The sequence below is a fragment of the Lampris incognitus genome, chromosome 3, assembly GCF_029633865.1.
Source record: "Lampris incognitus isolate fLamInc1 chromosome 3, fLamInc1.hap2, whole genome shotgun sequence".
NCBI classification, from domain to species: domain Eukaryota; kingdom Metazoa; phylum Chordata; class Actinopteri; order Lampriformes; family Lampridae; genus Lampris; species Lampris incognitus.
In genome coordinates, this window is record NC_079213.1 from 16,061,288 (window position 1) to 16,080,547 (window position 19,260).

The following is a 19,260-nucleotide window of genomic DNA, read 5'->3' on the forward strand; positions in this document are numbered from 1 at the left end:
AATCACATTACATTTGTTAAATCCTTTTTTTTAACCTCTGATAAAACTGTGGTAACATAATGGTAGTTTGCCATGGGGCCATCTTTTGAAAGTGAATTTGATTTCCTACTCTTTCCTCTCCCTGTTTTTAACAGTTTTAGCACTGTGGACAGCTCCTGGTGCATTTCTGGATATTTGCCGTTCTTGACTGTTCACCCCATTGCAACATGATCATTTTATAATCCTCTGAGGAATCTCAGGTCATTAGAGGACTATTTCTTATGCAAGAGGTGCGATCTGAAAGGGACTGGAGACTGCAAGGTGGTGAAAGAAGAGAACATAGCTAAGCAGCATGGTGGATTGTGGTCTGTAGGACGACTTTGGAGATCAAGAAGAGGAAGAAAGTGATCAAATGGTGGAAGTTGAAGGAGGAAGACTGTTGTGTGGAGTTCAGGGAGAAGTTAAGACAGGCACTGGGTGGTAGTGAAGAGTTGCTAGATGGCTGGACAACCACTGCAGAAATAGTGAGGGAGACAGCTAGGAAGGTATTTGGTGTGTCATCTAGACAGAGGAAGGAAGACAAGGAGACTGGGGTGGACGAGATCAGGCAGGAGTCTCCCTGGACTATGATGCTCGAAGAAGAAGACAAAAAATGCAACTTGATTGATTGAAGAAGAAGAAGAACAACAACAACAGCAACTGAAAGACAGTACTGCATCGTGTGAAGTCATGAAAAAGTCCATCTGTCTGAACATTGGAAAGCTTTAACTGCAACCTAAACAGTCATGTGTTGCTTTGTGCAGGAGTTTCTGAGCGTTGTCTTTACCAGGACTATGGAGAGTCCCCCTGAGCCAACAAAGCCAACACTTGGCTTCTTCTTGTTTTTATTGTACTACCTCCCTGATCACTGAGAGGATTTAGTGCACTCCGTATAAAACTCGTCTCATAAGGTGTCATCAGATGTTGAACCTTCATTTTGCACTGCCTCATACACTTGTCATGAATGTGCACACTGAACAATAACCTGTTTCTATCAGTTTGACCAACATAATTCCTTTACACTTCACACCACTGTGGCTTATGTGACGAGCCCCTTGACTGCTGCTGCTGCTCAAGGCATATATGGATATGTATGTAAATATGTGTATGCATGTAAGTTTATATGCATGTACGGATGCTTGTGTGTAACTGCTGTATGTATGTAAAGTACACTGTGAGTTCTGGCAACAGAAGATTAATTACTTGTATGTGTAAAAAAACATATTTGGTGACACATGATCCTGATTCTGACTATTGCAGGGTTTTGGTTCTTCTTACTAGGCTGTGTTATACATGCCACAATGTTAGATTTTTTAAAAAATTTTATTGATTTTTTTCTACATACAGTACAACTGCAAAAAGTATGACAATTCTTTTACCACTGACTTCTGTTCAGCTCTGGAACAGTTGAGGGCTTTTTGCGTTGCTCAAGGGCAGCTAATTGGTAATTGGTGAGGGAATGGAGTGTTTCTCATTCATTACTCCCTACCTTTTCCTTGCCGGAACAAGGATTTGAACTGGTGACATTTTGGTCACAAGCACTCTTCTCTAACTAGTAGACTTCCCCACCCCGCTGTCTCTATTCAGTGGTCCATGGAGCAATACTGGAAATTAGTACACGGAGGGCAGGCTTTCGGCTACCCATAAGGCTGTGCGACTGTGATGTCGACAGGAAATAACGTGACATCCAGGCACACTTTGGCATGCCAGCCTCCCCGTGACAGAAACACACTGCACTGCACCGCTCGCTTAGAAAAGGAAGCACTACCGGTTAAGGCAGGGTGTGTATGTGTGTGTGTGTGTGTGTAGGGGGGAAATTACCACCTGTTTCCCCTCAAGAGAAATGAACTCCCCTCCACCTGACTTTTGTCCCATCACTTCTTACCTATTTCTGTCTAATGCTGTCAATGAGACACACATATCTTTGCCTCAGTCTCTCATCCGTCTCTCCTTCCATTGATCATCAGCCATCTCTACATCCATTCTTCATCCTTCTTGCCATTCCGCCATCCATCCATCCAGTTTTTCCTCCTCTTTCCCTCTGTGTTTCATTAAGAATTATGTTGAGGCTCATATGCCCATGGTAAAACTTACACCTAGCTGTTATTTTTTCCCCCAGTGTGATCTTTCCCTGTTTTCTATTACCACATCAAACAGCCCAAGTAGCGCCGCTAAGTGAGCGCCTGTCACATTTCATTGTAAAATAACCTGGCTAATGTTGCATCGCACAGCCTTCCCCAACACATATACATACGTATGCACACACACCCACGCACACGCACGCACACACACACACACGCATGCAACTGCATACACTCAAATGCCTCATGAGACTGAAGGAGTTCCCACAATAGTACTCAACAACAACCACACTGATAAAAGGCCAATGATAAGCAGAGCGGAAAATGGGATACACCCATTTGAGCTCAACTAGGTAAGATTCGGCAGCGGGGGTGGGGGGGGGTGGAGGGGCAGCATTGTCGTAAGTCAATTGCCGGGCTCATGTTCTGCAACATGGGGAAAAAGACCAGAAACATACCAAAGCAAACCGAACATAACCTCAAACTCACCTTGAGCCTAACCTTAACCCGATAGCTAACCTTAACCTAACCGATAGCTAACCTTAACCTTCCAGAAAGACCAGCGCCCACCATACCCCTCTGACCATAGTTTGGATGTGGAGAGAGTCAGCAGTGTTAAGTTGCTGGGAGTTCACATCACAGAGGGCCTCTCCTCGTCCTCACATGTCACTGCGCTCTCCAAGAAGGCCCAGCAGCATCTTAACTTCCTGCGGCGTCTGAAGAAGGTGAGTTTCTCCCCACCCATCCTCATCACATGCTCCAGAGGCACCATGGAGAGCATTCTGATCAGCTGTATCACTGTCTGGCATGGGAACTGCAAGGCCTCCGACCGCAAATCCCTACAGCGGATAGTGAAGACAGCTGGAAAGATCATAGGAACTACTCTCCCATCCATCCAGGCCATCTATGATGCATGGTGCACCCAGAAGGCTCTCAGTATCGTGAAGGACCCCACCCACCCTTCCCACATCCACTTCACCCTCCTACCCTCAGGCAGGAGGTACCGGAGCATCCGTGCTGCCTCCACCAGATTATGCAACAGTTTCATTCCTCAGGCTGTGAGGTTCCTCAACAGCCTGAACACTTAGACCTTCCACAAAATGACTTTTTGACCTTCTACTCACTGTCAGTGTCAGGTGTGCTTGTGATGTTTAGGTCTGGGAAGTAATTTTTGTTTTAATGCACTTTCTGTTTTTAACATTTAGTGCATGTTCTTTGTTTTTATGTGGCACTGAGGTCCATGTGAAATGCAATTTAATTCCCTTGTATGTATGAGGCATGTATATGAGGCAATGAAAAAAGCAGTCTAAGTCTAACCTAACCGGTAGCTAAACCACGCTAACCCACAACCTACCACAACCGTCTTTTTCCCTAAATCGCAAATGCACAACTGCGCGACAATGTGATTGGTCAGTTGCAAAAAATGTTTATAGAGTTTTTTCCCCCCTAAATTTTAGTTCACTACTTACACCAATAGACTTACAATAGTGGTGCGCGGGTTGACGTGCCTGCGTGTGTGTGTGTGTGTGAGTGTGTGTGTGTGTGTGAGAGAGAGAGAGAGAGAGAGAGAGAAAGAAAGAGAGAGAGAGAATCTCGGCAAATGCTGCCCTTCCTATCGGTGATGTAAATGAAGCCAGATATAGTTTCACATACGTAGCTCTGTTATACGTAGCTCTGTCCCTTGTCTCCGATTCTGTTTGTGATAATCCTGGACAAGATCTCAAGGCGCAGCCAAGGTGAGCAGTGTGTCCGTTTTGGGAACCTCAGAATTGCATCTCTGCTCTTTGCAGATGATGTGGTTTTGTTGGCTTCATCAGAACGCGACCTCCGGTGTGCACTGGGGAGGTTTGCAGCTGAGTGTGAAATGGCCGGGATGAGAGTCAGCACCTCCAAATCTGAGGCCATGGTTCTCTATCGGAAAATGGTGGATTGCTCCCTCCAGGTTGGGGATGAGTTGTTGCCTCAAGTGAAGGAGTTCAAGTATCTTGGGGTCTTGTTCACGAGTGAGGGTAGGATGGAGTGGGAGATTGGCGAGCAGATTGGTGCAGTATCAGCAGTAATGCAGATGTTGTACCGGACCGTTGTAGTGAAGAAGGAGCTGAGCCGGGAGGCAAAGCTCTCAACTTACCAGTCAATCTTCATTCCAGCCCTCACCTATGGTCATGAGCTTTGGGTAGTGACCGAAAGGGTGAGATCGCGGATACAAGCGGCTGAAATTAGTTTCTTCCGTAGGGTGTCTGGGCTCAGCCTTAGAGATAGGGTGAGGAGCTCGGACATCTGGAGGGAGCTTGGAGTAGAGCCACCGCTCCTTCGCATCGACAGGAACCAGTTGAGGTGGTTTGGGCATCTGATTAGGATGCCTCCTGGACGCCTTCCCTTGGAGGTTTTCTGGGGACATCCAACTGGGAGGAGACCCCAGGGTAGACTCAGAACTCGCTGGAGGGACTCTATGTCCAATCTGGCCTGGGAACACCTTGAGATTCCCCAGGAGGAGCAGGAGGGCATTGCTGGGGAGAGGGACGTCTGCAGTGCCCTACATAGCTTGCTGCCACCGCGACCCAACCCCAGAGAAGTGGCTGATGATGAGATGAGATGAGCTCTGTTATATACATACGTATACATTAGCCAACTCATGGTAAACACATGGCAAGACGCTGCTCAGAGTCCAATGGTTCCTGGTCTGTACGTCCTTCCTTCAGAAAGGGTCCCAACACGGCCACGGTATAAGCTCGGTACTCAGTATCACCCACTGTCTTCTCCTTGTGTGAATGCTTTGGTGTGAAAAAAAATCATTTCGTGAATACTTTGTACTTTCATGTCATGGCTAATTGAACTTGGTCTGAGTAGACCTTTATTCAGTTTGTTTATATTCGGTCAGATGAGGGACCGAAAAAAAATAAAATAACAGAGAACAACTGTTTCACAAGGGACAACCACGCCTTTCAAAATTATGTAGTGCGACTGAGTGGATCCACAAGCCCTGCTGCCCAGATATAATCTACTACTACTACTACTTTCGGCTGCCCCCGTGAGGGGTTGCCACAGCGGATCATCCGTTTCCATTTCTTCCTGTCTTCTACATCTTCCCCTGTCACACCAGCCACCTGCATGTCTTCCCTCACCACCTCCATAAACCTCCTCTTTGGCCTTCCTCTTTTCCTCTTCCCTGGCAGCTCCATATTCAGTATCCTTCTCCCAAGATACCCAGCATCTCTCCTCCACACATGTCCAAGCCATCTCAATCTTGCCTCTCTTGCTTTGTCTCCAAACCATCCAACTTGAGCTGTCCCTCTAATATACTCATTCCTAGTCCTGTCCTTCTTTGTCACTCCCAATGAAAATCTTAGCATCTTCAACTCTACCACCTCCAGCTCCACCTCCTGTCTTTTCATCAGTGCCACTGTCTCCAAACCATATAACATCGCTGGTCTCACAACCATCTTGTAAACCTTCCCTTTAACTCTTGCTGGTACCCTTCTGTTGCAGTTCACTCCTGACACTCTTCTCCACCCCTCCACCCTGCCTGCACTCTCTTCTTCACCTCTCTTCTGCACTCCCTGTTACTTTGGACAGTTGCCTCCAAGTATTTAAACTCATATGCCTTCATCACCTCTACTCCTTGCATCCTCACCATTGAGCTGCACGGTGGCGCAGTGGTTAGCACTGTTGCCTCACAGCAAGAGGGTCCTAGGTTCAAACCCCAGGGTTGTCCAACCTTGGGGGTCAACCCAGGTCCTTTCTGTGTGTAGTTTGCATGTTCTCCCCGTGTCTGCATGGGTTTTCTCCGCGTGCTCCGGTTTCCCCCACCATCAAAAAGACATGCATGATAGGGTTAATACTCCTGTCTGTGCCCTTGAGGCATGGCAAGACGAACTGGAGTTGGTCCCCAGGCGTTGCACGGCAGCTGCCCACTGCTCCTAGCTACACAGCTAGGATGGGTTAAATGCAGAGGAAGAATTTTCCCATGGGGATCAATAAAGCAATAAAATAAATAAATCTAAAATAAATAAATTCCGGAGTCCCCCCTCTCTCATTCATCATGCTGCCCAGATATAATGAATAACGTAAAGTTTTGATTCAGGGAGAGAGGAGTGAGACAGACGGACAGACAGATGGACAGACAGGCAGGAAGACAGGCAGGCAGAGAGACAGACAGGAAGACAGGCAGGCAGACAGACAGGAAGACAGGCAGGCAGAGAGACAGACAGGAAGACAGGCAGGCAGACAGAAAGACAGGAAGACAGGCAGGCAGGCAGGCAGGCAGACAGACAGACAGACAGGCAGACAGGCAGACAGGCAGGCAGGCAGGCAGACAGACAGGAAGACAGACAGAATAGCTTAAAAAAGTATCGAGAGTCTTCCAACCACAGAGACTCTATTGTTTTTCCACTGTGATCAAAAGCAACAGTGAAAACTTTATGTCCTGAATAGCATGTTTTGGTCTTCGGAGCAGCAAATATTTGAAGCTTCATGGCGGGGGGGGGGGGGTGAACATGACTCGGGAAGGACTCAGCCAGACATTTCTCCATTTTCAGCTGAGATGGATGGCATAACACTACAACACGTGTCTTTCGGTTTGATTAAAGGCATTAATGTTATACGTATAGTATGTGTTGTTATATGTGTTGTTCTACAGTAGTGGTGTTTGTATTGTTATTTGCTATGTGTGTTGTTCTACAGTAGTGTTGTTTGTATTGTTATTTGCTATGTGTTGTTCTACAGTAGTGTTGTTTGTATTGTTATTTGCTATGTGTTGTTCTACAGTAGTGTTGTTTGTATTGTTATTTGCTATGTGTGTTATTCTACAGTTGTGTTGTTTGTATTGTTATTTGCTATGTGTTGTTCTACAGTAGTGTTGTTTGTATTGTTATTTGCTATGTGTTGTTCTACAGTAGTGTTGTTTGTATTGTTATTTGCTATGTGTGTTATTCTACAGTTGTGTTGTTTGTATTGTTATTTGCTATGTGTTGTTCTACAGTAGTGTTGTTTGTATTGTTATTTGCTATGTGTTGTTCTACAGTAGTGTTGTTTGTATTGTTATTTGTTAATGAAAAACGTTTTTCCAAAAGGTTTGGTGTGTTTTATGCATGCATGTGTGTAATCTCGAGGTATGTGGTTGAACGGGGTCCTATCTATGCGCTGTCTGTGACGTAACAGCTTGCGACATTTCTCCTCATGGATAAATTCTAGACCTACATTAATGCTCACTATAATAGGCTGCGGATCCGAGACAACGGCTGGCAAAGCACCGCGAGACAGGAGCGCAGAAACAGACAGACTAGCGCTGACAAAGTTAAGATTTGAGGTTTATATTGATAAGATTTATAGTCATTTATAATTGCTCTTTTATCATGTCTCAGTACTTGCACACACTGAAACAAAATGTGTCCTCTGCATTTAACCCACCATGACACACGTCTCACAGAAAAACTGTGACTTTGTTTCATAAGAAGAAAAAAAAGAGATTAATCTCCGAAGAGGCGGCCGGTAAACACCGGGAGAGAAAACATAACGTCAGCTACAAATGTCAGTCTTTTCATGTGTGCCTCGGCTATTTAAGCAGCAAAAAAGGGATTTCTTTGGAGATTTACCCACAATTCATTTGGGTTCAGATATGGTCGGAGGTCAAACCTCCAAAGAGTCATCTAATTAACGGTCAAGTTAACATTGATTACATAATCATGACACAATAAGCAATGTATTAAGTGGCAATCTCCTAGATGGGCAAGGATCCCCCCCCCCCACACACACACACATATGCTTTATTCTTCATAATAACTTCCTGTTTTAAATTGGAACTAATCACAATCAAGGCAGACAAATTAAATTAACTTGAGTTGTAGCCACGCTATCAAGGCTGTGTGTCACGGCAGGTTCAACATCTCATCAGAACCCCACCGCGCGTGTGTGCGCGCGTGCGTGCGTGTGTGTTCTTGTGCCTCTTGAAATCATGGTAATTAAAGAACTGAAGAATAACAGAAAGAGATGAAAGCTGCGTGGGACTTCTCTCTTCTATGCTTTCTAGGATAATGACAGATAACACATGAAAGCAGAGGATGAAGCACTTCTACACACAAAAGTAAACCACCCTTCACCAGACTTGCTCTGCCGGTATTTTCATGGGATGTTTTGTAAACAACAATCTTTTTTTCTTTTTTTAAGAATTTCAGATGTGAGTATGTGCAAGAAGTTATTTTTTTTTTATTCTTTTGATTGACAAAAATACAGACCAAGGTGTGTTTTGTTATTGCCATCGCCTGGAGATTTTTGTTGTAGGTATCAAAAGCTCAAGCAATATTTTCAATAACACCAGAAAGGGGGAATATTCCAACTGTCAATATGTTGCTGAAGTTAGAGGATGGGTCATATATTTCTAAAAATTAGCGGGGGAAAAATATAGCATTTTTGCCGTACACACACACACACACACACACACACACATATATATATATATATATATATATATATATATATAGCGACAGGCATGGGCCTAAGTCCATGAATACTGGGGTGGCATCCAGCGCTTTACCTGTGCCCCCGTCCATAGGGTTAGTGGTTGTGTTAGGGAGGGCATCCGACGTAAAATTTTGCCAAATCAGTATGCAGATTGACAAGACCATACCGGATCGAACAACGGTCATTGGTACTGTGCCCTCACAGGGTCCTGATGGAAACTGTAAAATCTGCTGTGGCGACCCCTGAAAAACAGGGAAAAAGCTGAAAGAAGGAATCTGATATATATATATATACACTACCGTTCAAAAGTTTGGGATCACCCAAACAATTTTGTGTTTTCCATGAAAAGTCACACTTATTCACCACCATATGTTGTGAAATGAATAGAAAATAGAGTCAAGACATTGACAAGGTTAGAAATAATGATTTGTATTTGAAATAAGATTTTTTTTACATCAAACTTTGCTTTCGTCAAAGAATCCTCCATTTGCAGCAATTACAGCATTGCAGACCTTTGGCATTCTAGCTGTTAATTTGTTGAGGTAATCTGGAGAAATTGCACCCCACGCTTCCAGAAGCAGCTCCCACAAGTTGGATTGGTTGGATGGGCACTTCTTGCGTACCATACGGTCAAGCTGCTCCCACAACAGCTCAATGGGGTTCAGATCTGGTGACTGCGCTGGCCACTCCATTACCGATAGAATACCAGCTGCCTGCTTCTGCTCTAAATAGTCCTTGCACAATTTGGAGGTGTGTTTAGGGTCATTGTCCTGTTGTAGGATGAAATTGGCTCCAATCAAGCGCTGTCCACTGGGTATGGCATGGCGTTGCAAAATGGAGTGATAGCCTTCCTTATTCAGAATCCCTTTTACCCTGTACAAATCTCCCACCTTACCAGCACCAAAGCAACCCCAGACCATCACATTACCTCCACCATGCTTAACAGATGGCGTCAGGCATTCTTCCAGCATCTTTTCATTTGTTCTGCGTCTCACAAACGTTCTTCTTTGTGATCCAAACACCTCAAACTTGGATTCATCCGTCCACAACACTTTTTTCCAGTCTTCCTCTGTCCAATGTCTGTGTTCTTTTGCCCATCTTAATCTTTTTCTTTTATTGGTCAGTCTCAAATATGGCTTTTTCTTTGCCACTCTGCCCTGAAGCCCAGAATCCCGCAGCCGCCTCTTCACTGTAGATGTTGACACTGGTGTTTTGTGGGTACTATTTAATGAAGATGCCAGTTGGGGACCTGTGAGGCGTCTGTTTCTCAAACTAGAGACTCTAATGTACTTATCTTCTTGCTCAGTTGTGTAACGCGGCCTCCCACTTCTTTTTCTACTCTGGTTAGAGCCTGTTTGTGCTGTCCTCTGAAGGGAGTAGTACACACCGGTGTAGGAAATCTTCAATTTCTTAGCAATTTCTCGCATGGAATAGCCTTCATTTCTAAGAACAAGAATAGACTGTCGAGTTTCAGATGAAAGTTCTCTTTTTCTGGCCATTTTGAGCGTTTAATTGACCCCACAAATGTGATGCTCCAGAAACTCAATCTGCTCAAAGGAAGGTCAGTTTTGTAGCTTCTGTAACGAGCTAAACTGTTTTCAGATGTGTGAACATGATTGCACAAGGGTTTTCTAATCATCAATTAGCCTTCTGAGCCAATGAGCAAACACATTGTACCATTAGAACACTGGAGTGATAGTTGCTTGAAATGGGCCTCTATACACCTATGTAGATATTGCACCAAAAACCAGACATTTGCAGCTAGAATAGTCATTTACCACATTAGCAATGTATAGAGTGTATTTCTTTAAAGTTAAGACTAGTTTAAAGTTATCTTCATTGAACAGTACAGTGCTTTTCCTTCAAAAATATGGACATTTCAATGTGATCCCAAACTTTTGAACGGTAGTGTATATATATATATATAAAAATGGGCAAAGTATGCCCTAACAGGTATTTTAAATATCAGCATGATCCTATTAAAAAAAAGGCTTTTTCATGAGGGCAAAACCTGCTAATGACTCAAATAGCACTTAATTAAGCTTATTCTAGCTACTATTTGTTTGTGTTGTATCTTTCAAATGGTCAACAGCTGGAATTCTGGATATCTGGGAATCGAGCTCTTCATATGGAAATAGGGTGCGCACAAAGAGGAAAAAACACACACATCTACGGTCTGTGATCCTCCGTGTATGGTTCTGTCACTACTTTTCCTAATCTAACACAAAAGCACACATTCAAGTGTACGCCGGCATGCACAGACACTGTCAGCAATTTGTTATTGTGATTCATGAATACCAGCGCTGGGAGCTGATGACTCGTAGCAACCCAAATGTCATCAGAGCACCCATCCCTTACATATTCAGAACCCTAAAACACACACACACGAACACACACGAACACACACACACACACACACACACACACACACACACACACACACACACACACACACACACACACACACACACACACACACACACACACACACTTCCAAGCCCATACATTTAAATCATTCTCTGGCGTTATTCATTTTCATCTGGACAATTTATACTCCGCCTCTCACTTCTTGGCCTCATGCTTCAAATTTATGAAGTAATTCACAACTAATGCATCATGGAATGCTGGTCTTTTTTTTTAAGTTTTGAAGCTTTGTTCCGTTCAGGTTTATCATGAAGGTTTGACATGTACCTCGGCAGCTCAGTGGGTTGACATGTACCTCGGCAGCTCAGTGGGTTGACATGTACCTCGGCAGGCAAGTGGGTTGACATGTACCTCGGCAGGTCAGTGGGTTGACATGTACCTCGGCAGGTCAGTGGGTTGACATGTACCTCGGCAGGTCAGTGGGTTGACATGTACCTCGGTAGCTCAGTGGGTTGACATGTACCTCGGCAGGCCAGTGGGTTGACATGTACCTCGGCAGGCCAGTGGGTTGACATGTACCTCGACAGCTCAGTGGGTTGACATGTACCTCGGCAGGTCAGTGGGTTGACATGTACCTCGGCAGGTCAGTGGGTTGACATGTACCTCGGCAGCTCAGTGGGTTGACATGTACCTCGGCAGGCCAGTGGGTTGACATGTACCTCGGCAGGTCAGTGGGTTGACATGTACCTCGGCAGGCCAGTGGGTTGACATGTACCTCGGCAGGCCAGTGGGTTGACATGTACCTCGGCAGCTCAGTGGGTTGACATGTACCTCGGCAGCTCAGTGGGTTGACATGTACCTCGGCAGCTCAGTGGGTTGACATGTACCTCGGCAGCTCAGTGGGTTGACATGTACCTCGGCAGGTCAGTGGGTTGACATGTACCTCGGCAGGTCAGTGGGTTGACATGTACCTCGGCAGCTCAGTGGGTTGACATGTACCTCGGCAGGTCAGTGGGTTGACATGTACCTCGGCAGGTCAGTGGGTTGACATGTACCTCGGCAGGTCAGTGGGTTGACATGTACCTCGGTAGCTCAGTGGGTTGACATGTACCTCGGCAGGTCAGTGGGTTGACATGTACCTCGGCAGGTCAGTGGGTTGACATGTACCTCGGCAGGCCAGTGGGTTGACATGTACCTCGGCAGGTCAGTGGGTTGACATGTACCTCGGCAGCTCAGTGGGTTGACATGTACCTCGGCAGGTCAGTGGGTTGACATGTACCTCGGCAGCTCAGTGGGTTGACATGTACCTCGGCAGCTCAGTGGGTTGACATGTACCTCGGCAGGTCAGTGGGTTGACATGTACCTCGGCAGCTCAGTGGGTTGACATGTACCTCGGCAGCTCAGTGGGTTGACATGTACCTCGGCAGCTCAGTGGGTTGACATGTACCTCGGCAGGTCAGTGGGTTGACATGTACCTCGGCAGCTCAGTGGGTTGACATGTACCTCGGCAGCTCAGTGGGTTGACATGTACCTCGGCAGGCCAGTGGGTTGACATGTACCTCGGCAGGTCAGTGGGTTGACATGTACCTCGGCAGGTCAGTGGGTTGACATGTACCTCGGCAGTTCAGTGGGTTGACATGTACCTCGGCAGCTCAGTGGGTTGACATGTACCTCGGCAGGTCAGTGGTTTTCAGTCTGGGTGTTAGATTGAGAGAAAGGCTACATGACTGACAGGGGATCATAGAGTCGGTCTTTTCCTAACCGGTGCAGTACTCAGAGATTCGCTATCCGCTGATTTTTTTTCCCATGCTGGTGAAATTAATAAAATTCTGCTTTTTGCACAATGTACAGAAGAAAAAAAATAAAAATGATCAAAAATAAAACTAAATCTCTAAATCCCATTACTCTCTTGCCAACTAAACTCGGACAAAAAAAGACAGCTTGTGTGTCATATGGTTTTATGACAGTTTCCTACCAAGTCAAATTCCCTGGATGTGCAAGTAGTTCTGAGTTTTGAGTCATTTGTTGAGCACACAGGCGTAGGCTACTGTGTGAATATATTCTGACAAGGGTTTGAAGACCTTTCAACTTCAGCACTGGCAGTGAATAAGATTTTTGATATTGATAGATGATACTCTTGTGTGGAGTTTGCATGTTCTCCTCGTGTCTGCGTGGGTTTCCTCTGGGCGCTCCGCCTTCCTCCCACAGTACAAAGACATGTACGTCAGGTGAATCGGCTGTACTAAATTGTCCCTAGGTGTGAGCGTGTGTGTGTGTGTGTTTGTGTGTGTGGGCCCTGTGATGGCCTGGTGGCCTGTCCAGGGTGTCTCCCCGCCTGCCGCCCAGTGACTGCTGGGATAGGCTCCAGCATCCCCGAGACCCTGAGAGCAGGATAAGTGGTTTGGATAATGGATGGATGGATAGACAACGCTGTAAACACAGCCTCAGTTTGAGCCAAGACAAAATCTTGAACCGACTTGGCATCACCCACGTGCACCACTTGATGAGACCCAAGTCGACACAAGTGGACAGCCTTAGAAACCCAGACGATCTTACAATCGCTTTGGGCCACATTGCCCATAGGTATGAAGTGTTTGACTTGGGCAGCCATTTATCTTCATGCTAACTGTAATAACAGAGTCATAAAACCTAATAGAAAAGTACAGCGCAGGCCTGCAATGCCATGAAACAGATTTATTAACTATCTGATTGTTTTTAAATTATTTGCTTGTTTGTGCACTTTGCTGTATGTGCAAAGCTTATATTTTTCAAATGTTTTCTATTTGGACAGACGTCTTTCACACACCCACACTAGCCAGTAATATGATGCAACTACGATTGGGACAGATCTATAAATAAATGTAAAATCCTCTGCATTCACACAAAGAGAAATGATATGATTTTGAGATACTTTATTGATCCCCGTGGGGAAATTATGCTCTGCATTTAACCCATCCTAGCTGTGTAGCTAGGAGCGGTGGGCAGCCGCCATGCAGCACCCGGGGACCAACTCCAGTTCGTCTTGCCGTGCCTCGGTCAGGGCCACAGACAGGAGTATTAACCCTAACATGCATGTCTGTTTAATGGTGGGGGAAACCGGAGCACCCGGAGAAAACCCACCGCAGACACAGGGAGAACATGCAAACTCCACACAGAGGACGACCTGGGATGACCCCCCAAGGTTGGACAACCCCGGAGATCGAACCCAGGACTTTCTTGCTGTGAGGCGACAGCGCTAACCACTGGGCTACTGTGCCACCATATGGGCATGTTTTTAGAATACAGTCTTGTGGCTTGTTAAACCACATTGTCCTTTCGCGTGCTTATTTTCTAAAGGGGCTTTGTTAAAACAATTAAAGAGAAAGGAATCGGCCGCTCCAAAAATCCACAGCAGTTCACGGTTAACAAGTATGACATTGCCTTTCAGTCAGATGTGCTGAACAGGTTCTGAAAATGCTTACGGTGCTGAAGTTTGTGCTCGGAGAGATTTTAATTTACTCATTGATGAGATGAAACAAATAATAAAGGGAGACTTGCCCTCGGTCCCATTTGATGCATTCAAAATCCCTTATGCAATTTGAAAAATGCGTGGTGGACAGTTTGAAAATGAAGTTGTTTGGAATTGGCCAAATGAGCTACTTCCCCTGTACACTAAATGCAGTTATTTATCTGGAAATATACACTACCGTTCAAAAGTTTGGGATCACCCAAACAATTTTGTGTTTTCCATGAAAAGTCACACTTATTCACCACCATATGTTGTGAAATGAATAGAAAATAGAGTCAAGACATTGACAAGGTTAGAAATAATGATTTGTATTTGAAATAAGATTTTTTTTACATCAAACTTTGCTTTCGTCAAAGAATCCTCCATTTGCAGCAATTACAGCATTGCAGACCTTTGGCATTCTAGCTGTTAATTTGTTGAGGTAATCTGGAGAAATTGCACCCCACGCTTCCAGAAGCAGCTCCCACAAGTTGGATTGGTTGGATGGGCACTTCTTGCGTACCATACGGTCAAGCTGCTCCCACAACAGCTCAATGGGGTTCAGATCTGGTGACTGCGCTGGCCACTCCATTACCGATAGAATACCGGCTGCCTGCTTCTGCTCTAAATAGTTCTTGCACAATTTGGAGGTGTGTTTAGGGTCATTGTCCTGTTGTAGGATGAAATTGGCTCCAATCAAGCGCTGTCCACTGGGTATGGCATGGCGTTGCAAAATGGAGTGATAGCCTTCCTTATTCAGAATCCCTTTTACCCTGTACAAATCTCCCACCTTACCAGCACCAAAGCAACCCCAGACCATCACATTACCTCCACCATGCTTAACAGATGGCGTCAGGCATTCTTCCAGCATCTTTTCATTTGTTCTGCGTCTCACAAACGTTCTTTGTGATCCAAACACCTCAAACTTGGATTCATCCATCCACAACACTTTTTTCCAGTCTTCCTCTGTCCAATGTCTGTGTTCTTTTGCCCATCTTAATCTTTTTCTTTTATTGGTCAGTCTCAGATATGGCTTTTTCTTTGCCACTCTGCCCTGAAGCCCAGAATCCCGCAGCCGCCTCTTCACTGCAGATGTTGACACTGGTGTTTTGCGGGTACTATTTAATGAAGATGCCAGTTGGGGACCTGTGAGGCGTCTGTTTCTCAAACTAGAGACTCTAATGTACTTATCTTCTTGCTCAGTTGTGCAACGCGGTCTCCCACTTCTTTTTCTACTCTGGTTAGAGCCTGTTTGTGCTGTCCTCTGAAGGGAGTAGTACACACCGGTGTAGGAAATCTTCAATTTCTTAGACATTTCTCGCATGGAATAGCCTTCATTTCTAAGAACAAGAATAGACTGTCGAGTTTCAGATGAAAGTTCTCTTTTTCTGGCCATTTTGAGCGTTTAATTGACCCTACAAATGTGATGCTCCAGAAACTCAATCTGCTCAAAGGAAGGTCAGTTTTGTAGCTTCTGTAACGAGCTAAACTGTTTTCAGATGTGTGAACATGATTGCACAAGGGTTTTCTAATCATCAATTAGCCTTCTGAGCCAATGAGCAAACACATTGTACCATTAGAACACTGGAGTGATAGTTGCTTGAAATGGGCCTCTATACACCTATGTAGATATTGCACCAAAAACCAGACATTTGCAGCTAGAATAGTCATTTACCATATTAGCAATGTATAGAGTGTATTTCTTTAAAGTTAAGACTAGTTTAAAGTTATCTTCATTGAAAAGTACAGTGCTTTTCCTTCAAAAATATGGACATTTCAATGTGATCCCAAACTTTTGAACGGTAGTGTATTCTGTTAGAGATGACCGACATGTCTGAGGCTGTATTTACTACCATAATCAACTGGGTTCCTTCGGGTCATAATGATATCTGATAATGACTGCTACACTTCTTCCGGCTACTTGAGTAATTTGGTTTAAAGCTCTTCCTTACACTACAATAATATTACTAATCATCGTTGAGTATATCCTAATTTCTCTGGTACTTCTCAAAGAAGGTTGCGTGACAGAAATATCCCGTTTAATGCACGTCACAGCACCAGCACCACTGACAGAAATCAAACAACACACAACTGCATCGCAGTGTCATTTGGATCAATTAAGCTACAAAAGTAATAAAACCCAAAACCTTGCAAGTTTTAGTGCCATGCTTTCACGGCTGAACAAGACGGCGATGGTGCCGTGCTCTCACCTCAATGGACATGTTGTCCTTTTACATTATGTTGTTCTTAGCGCCGCCACGCAGTATGGTTAGCATTTATACAGAAAGACGTATCATAATTATGACTAAAATATGATTTGCAATACATTTTTCTCTAGTCTGGCATTACTCTAAATATCTTTTCTGGAAGTAATTATCTTTAAACCTTCCATATTGCCTTCTGCAGCATCCTGTGCCGTGCCCTGGCATTTTGGCTACAAAGATTCAGTTGAATTGAGGCATAAAGGAGTGCAGAGAGTAAGGCCGGATATATACAGGCTTTTTAACCACACGTTCATGTAGATAACTGGCTGCATCATGAACGGAATTGCTCACATACTTGCCAATGTACTTTGCATGTTACTGGAAGATTCCACTAGAGGGCACACTGGAGAACTAAGGATATAAATAGCCAAAACACCCCATCATAGAGGCGGCACGGTGGTGCAGTGGTTAGCACAGTGGCCTCACAGCAAGAAGGTCCTGGGTTCAAGCCCCGGGGTAGTCCAACCTTGGGAGTCATCCCCGGTCGTTCTGTGTGTGGAGTTTGTATGTTGTCCACGTGGGTTTCCTTGGTGCTCCGGTTTCCTCCCAAAGACATGTAGGTCAGGTGAATCGGCCATACTAATTTGTCCCTAGGTGTGTGTGTGTGATAGCCTGGCGGCCTGCCGGGGTGTCTCCCCGCCTGCCGCCCAATGACTGCTGGGATAGGCTCCAGCATCCCCGCCTGAGAGCAGGATAAGCGGTTCGGATAATGGATGGAATGGATGGACCCCATCATCGACAAAGCACCGCACCATCCCTACAGTTTCTTTCACTGTGCATGGATGTAACGGTCTCAGACTTTTTGCAAACACAAGTTTCTCAGTGAATGAATCTTCTTCATCTTCTTCAATCATGCAATGTAACGTAACACAAAGAATGAGAACCGACAAAGAAAGTACTCAGATCCATGAGAGAAACATGCAAAAATAGACTCATTTCCATTTATTTATGCAGGTTTCCATGTCAACTTCTAAAATGGTACTGATCTCTCACCTGCTGTGCTGATAGGCACATCTGCAGCGGTCTGTTGTCTTCAAAACTTTCCAACTGTGTCGTCGGTGCTGACATGCCTACTGCCCCCATACTGCCCTTACCGTTCATGTTTGTATTACAGCTTGTGGACGTGTAGCATTAATTTCTGAGGACATGCACAACCAACGCTCCAAACACATGCAGGACATGCGAGGCAGCCATCATGCGCAGCGCACGTGTAGTTAAAATCAAGTATATCTCTGGCCTACGGGGAAACATAATGATTTGGACGGCGCTGAACTCCAGAGGGGCGGACCCATAAAGTTCGAGATTGATTGTTTTTTTTTAATGTGTCCAGAGTCACATGTTGTCAAGGGCCCTGTAACTCCTACCTGTGCTGCTAGTACAGAGTCACTGCCCTGGACTCAAACTTTTTAAAGATTTTGGGAGTGAGAGCGCTTTAGACAAGGAAAAATTACCATGTCAACTCAAAGCTTTAAAAAGAAAATGTTTACCGTAACTGCAACTGCTGTGTGACTATTTAACTTTTCGAAGACATACTATGCAAGATTTTCACCTTAAGGCTGCTATGAGGAGTTTTTCAATGTATGTGTGTGTGTGTGTGTGTGTATATATATATATATATATATATATATATATATATATATATATATATATATATATATATATGTCAATCTAATTTTGATGCTTTTATATTACCTATATGATCAAATGAGGCCATCAGTGAAAAGCCTAGATATGGCTATATAACAATTTAAAATGCTTGTCTTCGGGTTGAATTCCTCCGAAATCTGATTAAATGATTTACATCACAGATGGGACACAGCCACAAATAGACATATTACACCATTGCTGTGTACTATGCAAATACCTGTTTTTCCCAAACACCATGACATCTCTCATTCATCTCTAAAACAAATGTCTCAGCTAACAAAAGGTGGATGTAGATCTTTGCATCAAGAGGCAATGTACACCAATCAGCCAAAACATTAAAACCACTAACAGGCAAGTGAATAACATCTCATACAATGGCACCTGTAAAGGGGTGGGATATATTGGGCAGCAAGTGAACAGTCAGTTCTTGAAGTTGATGTGTTGGCAGCAGGAAAAAGGGAAAAGCGTAAGAATCTGAGCAACTTTGACCAGGGCCAAATTGTGATGGCTACATGACTGGGTCAGAGCATCTCCAAAACAACAGCTCTTGTGGGGTGTTCCTGGTATGGAGTGGTCAGTACCTACCAAAAGTGGTCCAAGGAAGGACAAATGGTGAACTGGAGACAGGGTCATGGGGGCCAAAGGCTCACTGATACACGTGGGGAGTGAAGGCCAGCCTGTCTGGTCTGATTCCACAGCTACTGTAGCTCAAATTGCTGAAAAAAATGAATGACACATTTGACACATTTTCGGGGTGTAAATGCCATCTATCTTCTGACTGCGTAACAGGGCTGTGTTACTGGGGAGGGTGTTTCTTACGTATTAAAGCTTTAACTTCCTTCGACATCAGATGTACTATGATAAAGCACACGGCTCTAACAAGGCAGAGTCTTCTGCTATATTCCTCTTTTTCTGTCAGGCTTTCTATCCTCGTCTAGGCCAA